The sequence below is a fragment of the Silurus meridionalis genome, chromosome 4 (genome assembly GCF_014805685.1).
Source record: "Silurus meridionalis isolate SWU-2019-XX chromosome 4, ASM1480568v1, whole genome shotgun sequence".
NCBI classification, from domain to species: Eukaryota; Metazoa; Chordata; class Actinopteri; order Siluriformes; family Siluridae; genus Silurus; species Silurus meridionalis.
The window spans coordinates 27,693,041-27,706,748 of record NC_060887.1 but is presented as its reverse complement, the minus strand read 5'-3'; the positions used below and the strand labels follow the sequence as shown (position 1 = coordinate 27,706,748).

Here is a 13,708-nt window from a genome sequence, read left to right as displayed (position 1 = left end):
ATCCTATGGTCAGCCTCCAACAAAAGAGTACACTTTCGTCCATTTAATATAAGTGAGTTTCTAGAGACTTGAAGACAGTCAGAGGACTGTGTCTATTTTCATGAGATGGAACAGGAGATGTTAATCTGAGTGGTTGATCTCCTATCACAGCCTCCTGTGAGAGATCAGGCTGATTGACAGTCTGGACTCCTCCAAATATCGATCAACACATCCACTTCTTTCTCCATCTAGATAACCTGCACTGCGCACCCTATTTTCAGCTTTCTGTTTTTCTCTCTCTTTAAACATTGTTTGAGAATTAATTATTTAATCATATAGTCATTATAGGCATAATATTATATACAAGTATAATTAATTCCATAAAACATCTGTTTATCATTCTACTATGAATTACTTAGTGATTACATGGGTTCATCTGCTTTACTGAGGAAGTCTGGATTTCACAAGACGTCCTGGATGTTAACAGCAAAAATTCTATATGTTCAATAATTTTGAGGTGTTGCATGCAATTTTAATGTCAATAATATTGTTTAAGTCTAATTTGGTCTATTGTTTTTTCTGTTTTCTGTTAAATGGCCTATTTCATTGATATTTATTTTACATACTATGCTATGTATACAACCAAATCCATGTTCAAGACCATTTTCTAGTTTTGCAGTGCACTTTGTTTTTAAATATTAACCCACTCAATTGATGGTCTCTTCTCAATCTGTACTTCAGGTTACATTTTCCTCAAGCTGACAGTTAAAGATCATTTATGAATTGCGTTTAAAAAATCACATTGGCTGTGGAGATGGGATTTCAGTGTAGGTTCTGTGCAATGTGTGGGGGAACCGGAGGCAGGCGGTGAGGCAGCCTGAGCAATAATGTCTGGTACACTGCCATCACAGGATCTGCTGTAAGCCTGGCAGAGCTAGCCAACCTGCTGTGTACAGGGAACCAGCTCCAAAAGCAGTATGGATTTATAAAGAATTAACAGCTCTGAGTCTATGTAAACACAATGCGCTCTGTTCTCCCGTTAGCCTGGTTTATTCATTTTTTTTTTTTTTTTTTTTTTTTTGTCATGTGCTTTGTTTTTTTGGCTGCTTAACCTTTCATTTGCTCATGGTTAGGAGTTGCAGGTTATTTTGTGGTGGTTGTTTTTTGTTTTGAGGTCTCAGTGCGAAACAAATCTACATCATAAATCAAATAAACATCTATGTGATGGCATAGAATATAAAAAGAAATCATAACAAGTAATCTACAACATGCTTGTGGAATGCCTTGAAAGAGATAAGAGCACAAAAAGAAGAGACAAAAAGAAATAAAGCATGAGAATGAGGGTCTGTTCCGCAGCACAGAAAGGCAGAAGGGGAAACACAGAGCCTAATATATCAGTTTAATGAGAGTGGCAATGACAGAAATAACTGTGGAGCCGCTTCGCCTCTCAAATCAATAGCTTGGCGCTTTATGGCGCACTAAATAACGCAATAACTGCAGCCTGACACTTATTCCTGCAAATTATGTTACCAGTGCTGCCCTCACATCTTGTTTACAGAGTCATTTGGGGGAAAAGATTCTTCAATATGCATGTCAGTGCCATGCATTAACAGTAGTGTGCAGAGGCATTAAAATTGGGCCAATAGGGGACGGGCAACAGTTTGCTGAGTCACTCGGCTGCTAAAAATGAACCCCCTTAATGGTGGAACAATTGCCTATTGCTCTTTTCATTTCTATTTTTGTGAACACAGTGCAATAGAGACAGTGAACTGAACGTCTTTATCGGACGATTTTATTAGGAGCACTAAAATCTTTCACAAGTCTACACCCTGAATAGTACTGTCCCTCAAAGCAAGAACGTTCTGGCTCCAGAATTAAGTGACCTCAGCAAAAAATATTCAGTGTAACGTTGTACATTTTTATATATGCAGAGCTGTCAGGGAGCGAGAGTAACCATGCCGAATAAAGACACCGGGAGTCCATTGAGTGTCTGAAGCACCAGACATAATCGAAGGTGTCAGCAAGCACTAGAATTTTCACTGAACTCATAACTGTTTCACACATACGTTCATACAGACTAGACGCTATTTTTTTTGCTGACAAAGACGTGCTGAAAATTAGATTGAGATGATGTATTCAGAGTGAAATCACTAAGCTGTATGTTTCAGAGCAGCATCAAAAATGAGCCTATTATAAGTAGCCTTTTACAGATTACAGTGCTGTGATCCTGCAGAGAGCAAAACAAAGAGCCCAGTCTATTGATTTGAATGGAAGTGGAGATGACAGAAATAACATCCAATCAAATTATAATATGCATTATAGCGTTTTGTGTTTTTTTCTTTTTTCTTTTTTCCAAATCTCAAATCTCAAATTAGACAACGCACAAACACACATGTTCACACTTTCCCAGACAACAAAGACTCGAAAAAGAGCATGTGGCCAACACACTACCCAGAGTCTCCCCAGTACCACAGGTCTGCATGGACAGACCAGGTTTCAATTTGACCCTTATCCAGTTTGTGACTGACCGCTGAGTGTGGGATTAGTGGGCCAGCATGTGTCTACACCATCCACCATGCCTCACTCTGAGCCTGTTGTGTGGGCTGCATTCAAACCGCGGAGTCAGGCGCACTCTCCGAGTGAAAGGACATCAGACAGAAGCTGCTGTGGCAAAGGGGCACGCTTCAGCAGGATACAGGGTTAAAGCCACCCTGTCAGCCAGTGTTTACCTCCAGCAGCCCTCAGGATCCTTTCAACTTCGTTCTCATCCTCTGCTTTTATCCGCTCAGTGCGTACTAGCAGAAAAGCTGCACACTGCATCAGCAGCTGGCATTAGATGGATTTTGCTGGAGTTTCTGCTTAGAGTGAAGTGTTGGTTTGTTTAAGCTTTTATTTATTTTTATTTGTGTTTGTGTGTGTGTGTGTGTGTGTGTGTGTGTGTGTGTGTGTGTGTGTGTGTGTGTGTGCGTGCCAAATGCAACATGCAAACTGGATAGATGCAGTAATAAAGGCAGTAGCTTGTCCTTAAATCTCAGGTTTCTTAAAAGCATTTTATTTGTTTTGCTATCATGGCTTAAAGAAACCATTATATATAGTATGCTTTAAAAAGCAAGCTGTTGAACCAATACCACCAGCCAGTACAGTGGTTTTTCTTGGTTGTGTAGTAACCATTTGCCCCATGCATTTAACTGGTTTCCTGGATCTAATACACCCATATTGTTGCAGGGCGTTTTTTTTTTTTTTTTAATCAGCTTCTGCAACATCATATGCAGTGCAGATACACTACAGGTCTGGGAAACACAATGCTTAGCATTGTATAAACCAAGTGTGTGTGGGCATTGTGTGGATGGTGGTTCTCAGCATAAACACATGAATATATATGTAAGTTGCTATTTTTCACCTTTTACTTTCAGAGGGTGATATTAGAATCTTGTTTTTGACAGTTTTGTGCTGTTATTAAAGCAAAATTTGACTACTGACACAAACAGCTTGCTCTCACAGCTTCACACACAAGGCGAAAAGCAGCAGCTGATCACTGGTTCTCTTTGGCAGGCATAATACTTTGCATTGCCTTTTTATCCCACTTTTCCTTCTCACGTTATAAAGACAATCTGTTATATGTTTGTGTTTTATTTCAGTGCTCTGTCCTTTGAGGATGACTGTTAGTGGATTCTTCTTATTGTATACATTTTTTTGGTTTATTTATGTAAAGTGACATGTTTGAGCTCTTATAGAGTTAAACATTCAAGAATTAAAAGAACCCAGCTTTGGAAACTTTCTGGTACTGAGATTTAAGCACAACTTTCCAATCAGTAGCTCGACGCCTTAACAATAAGCCACCACTTCCCATAGCGCTTCCTGACCAGGAATTGAACACGGCCTGTGGCAGTATGAGCACGGAATCCTAACCACTACACCAGTCCAGTACCACTGACTGATTGGCTGAAAATCAATTCCTAAAGATTATGTCTAAGAGAGCATGAATCAAACCTTTGAGCCTGAGTCTTGAACTTGTCTGCAATACTTTTTCCCTTTTTTTATTTTTTATTTTTAATTTACTCTCTTTTTTTGGCTATGAATACTTCACAGAGACAAGGCTTTTCAAGCACCTTGATAAATATTTGAGTTAATGCCCAAGCAAAGTTTTTATATTTAACTGCTAATGCTGTTTTTCTCTCAGTGAAACAGAGCACCCAGCATCCTAAATAAAGAGGCTTATTTAAATGAATTTATAAAGCCTAGTTGTCAACACTGAGCTGGATTCCTGGGGAAACATTGCGAAGAGGAGGAAAATCCAGGAGGCAGGATATTTAAGATAGCAAAACTTTATTCATTTGTTTTTTTACTCTATTTCTATTAAAAATCAGTATGATTTTCCATTAATAATCTAGTGTGAGTAATGACTCTTAAGGTTAAGATGTTTCTGGGTTTATTTCAATGCAGTGACTTATATAACACTAGTAATGCATGTTCTATTGGCATAGATTTTAATCGTCTATACATTATTTTGTCATTTATATTGCTAGTATAGACCATGAGGAGATCACTCTAGATATTGTACCCCACGGACCCTGATATTTAACACTTCATATCACAGGCCACAACACACAGTACTATACATTCTTTGAAGTCTGTCCATAGCTGCTGTTTGTGATTGTGTAGCATCTTGTAAAGAATTATTCTAGTCAGTCTAATCTTTAGTTTAGTATTAATGTTAGTGCTATAGAGGGATCCATTGACCTTTAGGAAATTTTATGCAGCCAATACACCAATGACCATGCTTTTGGCAGGTAGGAGGAAACTGAGAAACCCAAATGAAATCTATTCCAACACAGGCAGAACATGTAAATATCAAGTTTATCAAGTATCCTTGCTAACAGTATGAGCAGCTAACAAACCTAGATGAACACAGCACTCATCTTTTTATTTTTAATTAGTGTAGCTAGTAAAGTTTGTATGATTTATTTCATTGTGGCACCTAGTTATTACTTTTGAAGAGCTCCCTAGTTCCTCTGAACTGTTAAGAATCATGCTTAAAACTGAAGAAGTGCATGTACATTTACATTTGCGGCATTTAGAAGACGCCCTTCTCCAGAGCGACGTACAAAAGTGCTTTGAGTCTCCAGCAATAAATAAATCTACACTGGTACACTAGATTACAAACTTAAGATAAATCAGACTACAAATCTCAATTTTTACAAAGCCAGCTTGAAGAGTGCTAATTTAAGTGTTTCAGGAAGAGGTAGGTAGGAGCCAGGGACTCTGCTGTTCGGACACTGTGCACACTGTCTCTGGTTTGCTGAGCTACAGTACTATCATCTAAATCATTTACATAAATACATGTGATTTGTTAAGCCACAAACATGTTCAGCATTTATCCAATTATTAATTTTAAAAAATTAATTACATTTTTTTTTTCATTTATTGGTTCAGTAAATGAAGCATCTACTTGTGTTAAATAAGAAGATAAACTTATTTAATAGGGCTGGTTCTAGATACTAAAGTGGATCCAGTTTTAGCTTAGACCTAGAGTACTGGTAGTTAATCCACTCATTTACTGCAAAGTGTGACAAGAAGCTCTCTATCTAAACCTAAATCTTTTTAGACAAGGCTTTGTGGGTAAACTCACCTCATGCTAATTCCAAACCACATTAGCTGTGTGGAACTAGTTTGCTACTTTGAGATTAATGGCATGGCGACTACTTGATTTAATAGGGTTATTTCATGGCTTCCAGGCAGGAATAAACAACAAGTTAATTCAAGACATTAGTCACTTTCTTTTCTGAGTGAGAGAAGTTTTTGAGTTTACATCTAACTAAGGGTCAGTAGTCAAATAGCTTGATCTGTTAAAAAAAAAATAAAAAAAATTACTTCTGTCTGCCAGAGCATTTTTTTTTTGCTTATGTGCCTGTGTATTTTTCTATATGTCAAAGGTGACTTAAAATGTCAGTTGTTTGAAATAGCTGTCATTACGCATGTAGTATGATGAAAGGTGACAGTCTCATATATACATTATATGGCCAAAACTATGTGGACACCTAACCAATCATACCCATATGTGCTTTTTAGAACATTCCAGATTTTGTCCTCCCTTTGCTGGAATAATATTAGGCATTCTTTCCACTAGGTTTTGGGAAGTGGCTGTACTGTAGGGTACACGCCTTAGAAGACAAGCTAATGTCATTTGGGGAGGTCTGACATGCAGTTTTTTGTTATATAGTGTTTGTTTTTACACTGTCTGTGTTTTACTGATTAAAGCGTTTTTTTTTGTTTGTTTCGTTTTTTTTTTTTCTCAAATACGTTAATGTAAAAATGTATTGCGCATGGATTATTTTTAATTCCAAACCTAAACTTGCATATTATTGATTTGCATAAAAAAATAAAAAATATATATTATTTCTTCTAGTACAGACACCCTCATCCCACGTTTTCTGCTGCCGTCATCTTAAGGAAGCACTAAGACATAAAGCTGATTGGTTGTGCTTGGCTCCCCACAACCCCTGATGAAGGTTTAAGCTGCCACTGTAGGAGCATGATCAGCACTCTGAACTGCTCATATTCCGATGGAGGAGCTGGGTTGATAGCACTCAGGGAGCACAGCATCATGCACAGCTTGACTTTCTGTGTGTATTAAAGCAGGAAAGGGCCTGTTAAAAACTAAGAGTAACAGATAAGCACAGACTAGAGGCCCATCTGGCCACATTGATTTGTCATAAAAAGCATTTGACTTTTAAACCATTGTAATTTGGCTTGAAAAAAAAAATAAATAAATAAATAAATCCATCCGCTCAGGCCTGAACTTAAATGCTATCTTATGTGTAAATTAAATTGTTGCTCATTATGTTGTGTTCATCTTTTCCTGAAAAGGTTTATGCTCAGTTATTTAAAATAAAAGCTACCGTAACTAAGATTCCCACCTGTTAACATATGTTTGTAGATCTTACATTTTTATCCTTTTAGGGGGTTCTAGAATGGCGGACTTGTGTAAGATGTCCATGAATAGCTAGTGAGCTAGTCTGAGATCCTCCCTGTGGTAGCTTTGAAGTTTACAATATATCGCCAGCAGAGTCTAAAACTTGGCCCGAAAAGGAGTCTGTTTGGAGGGAGCCCTCTGATCTCCATTGCTTCAAAGCTGGTGTTCCTTTCCTACTTGCTAAACCTTTCTCCACCACATTGTATCTTAAAAATATATTTTATTTGTTACTGTACATTTGTTCAATATCTCTACTTTCTAGAAGTATTTTAATTTTTATTATTTTTATTTTGAATGCATTTTAATGAATATTTTTTTACTGTACTACATTTCAGGAAAAGACGCTGTCCTTTATTACTTTGAAGTGTATGCATAAAAAAAAAAGAAAAAAAATTTAACCTGACTGTTCTCATTACTCCCAAGTACTCCCAAAATATGTCCAATGTGGGTCTGTAACAAAAGAAACCTCTCTTTAATATGAGAAGATTGGAATATTAAATCACATAAATTATTAAAATATGATTCTGAAAGAAGTACTTTTACTTTACTTTACTTTTTGCACATTTTGTTATGTTACAGCCTTATTCTTAAATACATTCAATTCAGTCTTTTTCTCAAAATGTTACAAACAATAGCCCGTAATGACAACGTGAAAGCAGTTTGTTTGAAATCTTTGTAAATTTATTTTAAACTAAAAAAATCACATGTACATAAGTATTCACAGCCTTTCCATGATACTTACAATTGAGCTCAAGTGCATCCTGTTTACACTGATCATCCTTGAGATGTTGATTGGAGTCCACCTGTGGTAAATTCAGTTAATGGGACATGATTTGGAAAGGTACACACCTGTCTATATAAGGCCCCACAGTTAATAGTGCATGTCGGACCACAAACCAAGCCATTAAGTCAAAGGAATTGTCTGTAGACCTCTAAGACAGGATTGTATCAAGGCATAGATCTAGACATCATAGACAGCAGGGAAGGGCACAGAAAAACTTTTGCAGCATTTAAGGACCCAGTGAGCACAATTGCCTCCATAATCTGTAAAAAGAAGTTTAGAACCACCAGGACTTTTCCCTTCCCAATAAGAAGGATCTTAGTCAGGGAGGTGACCAAGAACCTAATGGTCACCTTGAAAGAGCCCCAACATTTCTCTGTGGAGAGAGGAGAACCTTTCAGAATAACAACCATCTCTTCTGCACTCTGCCAATTAGGCCTGTATGGTAGAGTGGCCAGACAGAAGCAACTAAGTAAAAGGCATATGGCAGCCCACCTGGAGTTTTCCAAAAGGCACCTGAAGGACTCTCAGACCATAAGAAACAAAGATTGAACTCTTTGGCCTGAATGCCAAGTGCCATGTCTGGAGAAAACCAGGCCGCTTATCACCTGGCCAATACCATCCCTATAGTGAAGCATAGTGGTGGCAGCATCATGCACTTGGGATGTTTTTTAGCAGCAGGAACTGGGAGACTAGTCAGGCTCGAGGGAAAGATGAATGCAGCAATGTACAGAGACATGTTTAATTAAAACCTGCTCCAAAGTGCAAACTGGGGCCAAGATTCCAAAGGAGTGGCTATGGGACAACTCCAACTGTGAATGTCCTTGAGTGGCCCAGACAGAGCCCAGACTTAAACCCAATTGAACATCTCTGGAGAGATCTGAAAATGGGTGTGCATTGATGCTCCCGATTTAACCGGAAAAAGCTTGAGTGGTTCTGCAAAGAAGAATGGGAGAAATTGCCTAAAAATAGGTGTGCCAAGCTTGTATCATCTTACTCAAAAACACTTGAGGCTGTAATTGGTGCTTAAGTTTTTAAACACGTATTTTATATATATATATATATATATATATATATATATATATATATACACAGAATTTTGAGGAAAGTAATGAATGTAATCCATTTTGGAATAAGGCTGTAACAAAACAAAATGTGGAATAAGTGAAGCGCTGTGAATACTTTTCAGGTGCACTGTAAGTGCATTAAAAAAACAAGTACTTTTATAGTGTTATACAATTTAAAAGAGTACTCTGAAGTACTATGTAAACATAGGTATTAGACTTATACTCAAGTGCAGAAATGATATATTTTATCCATCGTTGCCTTTAGTCCTCTTCATTTGGTTCCAGCAGTGTTTTTTCTCTCTTGTAAATTTTCACATTTTTCTTCTTTTCCCTCTCTCTTTTCTTCTTCACACACTTTATATCTCTCCTCCCACTCTGTTGTTGTTCTTAGCCAACATTTCCCCATAGTAGTCATGCTTACATTAAATCTGATGGACAGATTTGTTTCTATGAGCAAACATCACTTAGACGTTCATCGGTGTACATATTGTTACTGTTTTTCCCTCCCCCCACACACGTTTCTCACTCACTTATTATTTCATCCTCTTTTCTGGCAGAATATCAGTTCAGAATTTCCTTTTGTTTGTATCATAGAAATACTTAGTGAGACATATTGTCACAGTTATTTTGCAGCTTTTGAAACAATATCCCAAACCGCGGCATGTGGCAATACCAATTATGTGGTAAGAGCAGTGATGCCATTTCCATAAAGAGTATTGTGCAGCAGCTGCTGGGAATGTTATATCTGTGTCAAAGAATGAATGTGCCATTTGAATTGTGTGTTCATAAGCCTAACCATACAGAAATGGAAAATCACAACACTATATAGCATACATGGGGGAAGGTTTTTCCTGGCTAGGTGGACACATGCATTTCCATGAATTTAATGCTTCTCTAAAGTTTAATTTCAATATATTATATTATATGTTTTGGGGTTTTTTTGCTACAGATTTGACTCAAAACTGCTGTTAGCTTCATCTAGTGGAATAAGAATGGCAGGCTTGAGCAGTGAGACATGGGAGCTTGGGAATAGGTAATACTGTCACAGTTGTAGTTTATAGGTTTCTTCAGAGGTAACTGCAGTGATGTGTTGGATTATTTCAAATGGTTTGATGTAGTGAGGCATGATTTTTCTACAAATCCTAAATGGACCTAAGTTGATAGCCATACTTAGTTGCCTGATTCATACATTGGAGTTTCAGAGAAATGTCTGTCAGCATGTATTTCTTTAGTATTAGAACATGATGCAATAACATTTGAGCTGTTTTGAATGTTGTGGTTAAGCAAGGAAGGCAATAAACCTGAGAGAAATTAAACATCTTTGAAAGGAGGGCATATCTGTAATAAAATCACTGGCAATATAGAATTGCTGGATAGATCTGATGGGACTGATAGAGTTTACAGCTGGCAGCCAACTGGGAAACCCAGCCTGTATGCTAATGGCAGGTTTAATTAACCATTCCATGCCTTATAACGTGTAATAACAGTCTTATTTGCTGATAAGGTTAAACGTGACAGCTCATATTTTAAGGGCATTGGGTAAAGTCAAGTGGTGTTGTTGATCTTGTGATCAGTATACTTCAGAATCAGGGATGTGGTGAAGTCTTGCTTCAGGGCACTGAACATACAATTTTCTTGGAGGTGCCTATCACATTTGAAATAGAAGATTCAGATAAAACATGAGTGGAAAATTGAAGATTATTGGGATATCTGATATACTTTGGGCAATACGCAGTTGCTGTTGCTTGGACATTGGCAGGATACATGATCATACTTGAAACATACTTGACCCATAAAGTATGTTAGGCCCAGAAATTTTATTTAAGACTTCTGCAGACTTATTTTTCCTCATGGTCAAAATGTTTCATGAGTTTCTGGATTAATCTTTTTATCTGTTGAATGTTCTTTACTACAGAGTTCAAGTAGATCAGTATATCATCAATCTGAGGATATCACTAATGAATGAGGTAGCATTCATCACTCTGCATGGTATTACTAAGTATTCAAAATGTTCTGATGTGAGTTTTTACTGAAGGCCATTTCAACTCATCACATTCTCTTCGAATACCAGGCTTGATGATAATAGTGGCTGTTTGTGGTTTTAGCACTAATGGTACTAGGTGTAGTTATCTATACTTTACTGCAATTTGGTTAAGATCACAGTAATTTACGCAGGGATAGAGACCTTTATTTTATATATTTATTTATATTTAAATGTATTATTTAGCAGGTAACGAAGCTAAAGGACTGGCCACTATACCACATGAGACAGATTATTGATGTATTTGCAAATAGGTGCAAATAGGTTCAAGAGTAAATCAGGAAAATAACAAAAGCTTGCAATTGTCACATACTATGTAAAAACACATGATTTAATAAAAAAGAAAAAAAAAAGAAAATATAAATAAAATAAATATAATTTGATACAACATGCAGTGTAGTTTCTGTTTTGCCTAAATATCAGTTGTTTTAGTTCAGCAGCATATGATGGAGTATTTTACACACTTAATCCATGTTCCCCTCTTTTGTACTTTGAGTACCTGTTCCTCTAATGGTCTCAGAACAACCTTGTTATATGGTATACTATTGTGGAAGTTTGGGCCTTTATTAATTAGGTCTGAATGTGTATGTTGAATATCAAATGCCCCCCAGATATCTAACAGTGCACTGCAGCTGTTCAAATAATTTAGCATGAGTATATTCTTTTCAGGAAATAAAACGATAGGCCACAATTTTAGACACAGAGTAAGATTAGTTATACATTTTTAAGATAATCCCTAATCAATAGTGTCACAAACGAGATGTTAAACTATTTTGTAATATTCTATTATTTTGCCAATGGTGTCTGTATAACCAAAGTGCTCTTACAGACTCACTGGAATATTCTTGTTTCTCTCCAACCTCCCATACGCCACCCTGTGACCATGGGTTTGTGTGTGTGTGTGTGTGTGTGTGTGTGTGTGTGTGTGTGTGTGTGTATGTTGTGAGCATGAGGAGGTTAGTGAGACATGGCCTGGGGACAGAGTGACGGTAGTGAGAAAACCGTCATGCCCATCACTCCTTCAGAAAAAAAGCTGCAGGTCCACTTGCTCTTATTTCATGGATTGTGCTTTCCCCACCTTCCCGTTTCTCTTCTCTCTCCTCCCCCAGTGGAGCAGACACAAGGCGTATAGAGTGAGTGAGTGTAGTGTTTTTGTGTCTAAAGGGAATGGAAGGCAGGTAATAGATGTGTGATGTAAAAGTAAGGTAATGTCGCAGGCAGTGAAGCAGAAAAGTAAAGCTGGACAGGATGGACAGAAGCTGAGTAAGAGAAACTGGGCATGTGGGGAAAAAAATGGAAAAGGTAGAGCCTGCTTTACCATGTATCTCATTGTAAAAGGTCTCATGAAACTCAATTTCAGATAAACATATTCAGCTCATTACCACTGTACAGATTGGCAGTCATGGGAACAAAGCTTAATAACTGATTAATGAGTGGGTGGGAAGCATGTAGCTGCTGGTATAGCTGCTGTCTTTTGCCACTTTTCATTAAGCCATACTAAACTGTCATATAGACATATGACATATATCAGTGTTGGTTTTGCCCTTTTAATGAACCATCCAGTAAAGGTGATTAATGAGTTTCTTCCATTTTAAACTCATTGAACTCTGGCCTGGACTTAATTAAAACTTTTAATCACAAATGCAGTCTGAACCTCAGGTTAATTCTAGAATATATCGCTTCATTTACAGCTGAGTTACGCATCAGAACTCGACTACAGCAATACAGAGACATTTCCATAGGATTTGTGCAAGTTTGCCAAAAACAGAAGCATGTTTCAGATGTGTGCAGTTCTGACCTTGAACTTAAGCTCTATTAATAGTGCCACTGTCTGACAGTTCGATGTAAACACAGTTTATCATGCTGGAATGTATGCATTTCATATACAGTCACATTTTGGCTGTTAATACCCCCTTTATCATGCCACTCAAGGCAAGAGCAAATGTATTTTTTTTTTCCTGAGGACATCAGAAGAGAAATCTTAATTAGAGACAGTTCTTTTCTTCATGCTAACTGTAGGCATAAATGGTTGGTCAGCTTACATGCCTAAATGGTTCCCATCTGCATGTTTTTTTTTTGTTTTTTTTTTGTTTTTTTCCAGGATTGTGCACTGATGTAATACAAATACAGATTAAAGAATCTAAAAAGAATCCCCTTGCACTCGCATTAAGAATTCTCAACCCCAGTACATTGTAGCTTAAAAAAATAAAATGCAATGCTTGGAATTATATTAAGGGTGGAAGCCAAATTGTTACATTGAACCAAAGTAACAGTAAATATTGTAATATTATTGTAATATCACAAGGAGGATCATTTATGCAGCAAAATATATATATTATTTGTCACATAACCAACCATACACAGTATGACATTGTAAGGATGGTCAGATCTACATGCAGTAAAATTATTTTGGTCTTTGACATATGTAGATAGATATTAAGGTTAAGAATGAAAGATTAGAGAGATGAAATTAAAATAAAAGCAAAAGAAGAATAAAAAATAGAATGGAAATATAATAAAGTTTGCAGTAACATTTTTTAAATAGATAGTACAGAATGGTGCCAAAACAACTTGTACAACAAAATAGACTTTTATATGTGCATTCGATGCCTACTGTCTTCTCATTCTTACTGCATGTTATTGTATTAGATTTTTTTTATTATATATTTTTCATTTCATTTAAATTGTCTTTTTATGCTTTTATTTGGCAGTGTATTACAGCATTTCCCTGATATTGTAGTGGCATAAAGACAAGTGCTTGACTTTAAAGGCTGTTTTCTAGTCACTATAAAAAAAAAAACATGTCTAAGATTAATCTACTTAAGAAAAAGTACCTGCAAAATCAACTTAAGCCTCTCTACAACCCA

General features: G+C 36.8%; 1 protein-coding gene across 1 annotated transcript in view; it reads left to right on the top strand.

Moving 5' to 3' along the window:
- Positions 1–13,708, top strand: part of tsnare1 (T-SNARE Domain Containing 1) — a 136,565-nt gene that overhangs the window by 120,438 nt on the left and 2,419 nt on the right. The window lies entirely within an intron of this gene.